Source organism: Chiroxiphia lanceolata, chromosome 4 (assembly GCF_009829145.1).
Source record: "Chiroxiphia lanceolata isolate bChiLan1 chromosome 4, bChiLan1.pri, whole genome shotgun sequence".
Classification (NCBI taxonomy): Eukaryota; Metazoa; Chordata; class Aves; order Passeriformes; family Pipridae; genus Chiroxiphia; species Chiroxiphia lanceolata.
This window is the reverse complement of record NC_045640.1, coordinates 1-2,173: the sequence shown is the minus strand read 5'-3', so window position 1 is coordinate 2,173 and position 2,173 is coordinate 1. Positions and strand designations below refer to the sequence as shown.

Below are 2,173 nucleotides of genomic sequence, written 5' to 3'. Positions count from 1 at the left end.
TCCTCCCGGGGAAAAGGGGCCACCGCAGAAAGCTCGGGCTGCCCCCGGGAGTGCCCGGGCTGGCCCAGCACCTGGCAAAACCCCTTGGTGAAAAGGCAGGCAGCAACTGCGGTTGTTGTACCGTTTCTTTAGCCGGGGACTGGAACACAGACAAAATCAAGGTGGTCTTGGAGCTGTGCGGGCTCCGAGCATTTTTCAGCCTTCCTTAGCGGGGCATTCTCCCCCTCTGAAAAGCCGGAAGACTTTAACATCTGGATCCGCACCTGCAGCCGTGCAAACTAATGGAGTTTCTTTTAGGAGACGAAGGGGAAGTTTTCCCGTTGTGAGCCTGAATACCGAGTCTGCTCTGCTTTTTCCATCAGGTGACGAAGCTTATGGAAAGAAAGACCAAAGGCCTGGAGGTGAGTACATTCTACCGAGTTCTGCTTTTCTGGGATGGGTTTGGGAAAATCACGTGACATTCTCAAAAGCTTCTCTCCGTGTTTTCTAGTTGTTTTTTCAGCCTCGGTCTAAGTTTCGTGTAGAAAAGGGCCTAGAATTATTAGAACAGAGAAACACGACTTTCTCGGGAGAGATGGAAGAAAAGTCTGCTGATTCCAGTTCTGCTTTTCCTGTCTTCCCTTCGGCCGTCATTTTCTCTCCCCTGCTGTTCAAACAGGCAGCAATTAATTCCTCTGCTGAAGAGTTTGCCGTACTAAGCGTCCGTCCAATCGATGCCTTCGACTCAAGATAGCACCTGCTCCTTAGTTACAACAAGTTCCTCCCGGGAAATTTTCAGGCGTGCCCATAAATCTCCTCGCTGTTGGTTTGGGAGAACGGGGTTTTCTCGTCGGTGACAGAACAGCCGTGGCATTTGCTATTGAATGCCGGGGGCAATCTAGTCAGAAGGGGCCCCCGTGCTTCACTAATTTTCCCTTTTTGTCCTTCGGGGTGACTTCTTACCAGGGATGTTATTCTTGACCCCCCGGGGCAAGGGGAGGTGTTCACCTGGGCAGCGTCAGGAGCCACCCTAACTGAGGCCCTGGCAGGTGAGTGCTTTTTGTGCGACTGGACGGCGAAGCCGTCTGTGGGAGTGACCTGGCTGTTGGTCAGTGCAGTCCTAATTCAAGTGTCTCTTACTCCGTGTTCCCAGGCTCCCTCTTTTCCTTCGCTCGCCGTGGCCGTGCCGGACGCCTCTGGCAGGACTGACCCCGTGGCTTTAAGGTCCGGCGTGCCGTGTGCCTGCGGGTAAGAAAAGCTGGGAGTGCAGTCCCTCCGCTTTGATTGCTGTGTCTCCTTGGCAGTGATTTGGGAGGGGAATCCCAGAGCGATTTGCTTTGAAGGGGACCTTCAAAGGCCACCCTGTCTTCCGTGGGCAGGGACACCTTCCACTGTCCCCGATTGCTCCCAGTCCCGTCCAGCCTGGCCTGGAACGCTTCCGGGGATGGGGCAGGCTCAGCTTCCCTGTGCAGCGTGCTCCGATATTGCTCCACTGGCATCAGGAAAAGTCTTGTCAGCGTGTTCTGTTGGACGATGGTAAGCGGGACCTGGGGTGAAAATGACATTCTGTTAGGTGCAGAGGGAAATAATTCTCCTTTGAAGTCAACCGTAATTCAGTTTTGCACGAGTCTCGTCTGCCTTATGCTCGAATTGCTTTCTATTCTAGGCAGTTGTTTTAAATTCAACTTTTATTTTGTGTCTCCCCCCCCGCCCCCCCAGTATCCTGTATGAGACAAAGCTGCCTTTCCTCGTGGGAATGGACTGGCCGGGCTTTGGCAATCTGGCCCCTCGAAAGACTGAAGTGACCTCTTCCAACAGGGGAAGGCTCTCTGGCGAGCGGGGCCAGGAAGAACTGGAGTTTGTGGAGAACAAAAGCTGGAAGCGTGCCCCTGAAAATCCCCCCCCCGGGCGGTCAGTGGGCTGACTGGCACGGCCCGGTGGCCTTGGCCAGGAGCGGTCCTGCGGGAAGCGCCTTTGCCCGGGCTGTCCTTTGAATTCCCACTGGGTGCTTGGCAGAGCCCCTCTGGGGGAGCCCCAGTGCCCGGCAGGAGCGGAGCGGGCTCCCAGGGAGGGGTTCACCTGCTCAGCGTCAGGAACCGTCCCACCTGAGGCCTGGCTGGGGGCTTTTTGGCCGCCTGGCCGGCGAAGCTGTCTGTGGGAACGACCTGGCCATGGCTCAGGGTGCTCCTAAGGA

General features: G+C 56.0%; 1 long non-coding RNA gene across 1 annotated transcript; it reads left to right on the top strand.

The window, feature by feature from the left end:
- The first annotated feature begins 1,188 nt into the window (after positions 1–1,188).
- Positions 1,189–1,777, top strand: LOC116785798. Its single transcript, XR_004356730.1, has 2 exons — positions 1,189–1,227; positions 1,699–1,777. It is a non-coding gene; the product is annotated as an uncharacterized LOC116785798 (long non-coding RNA).
- Positions 1,778–2,173: the final 396 nt, after the last annotated feature.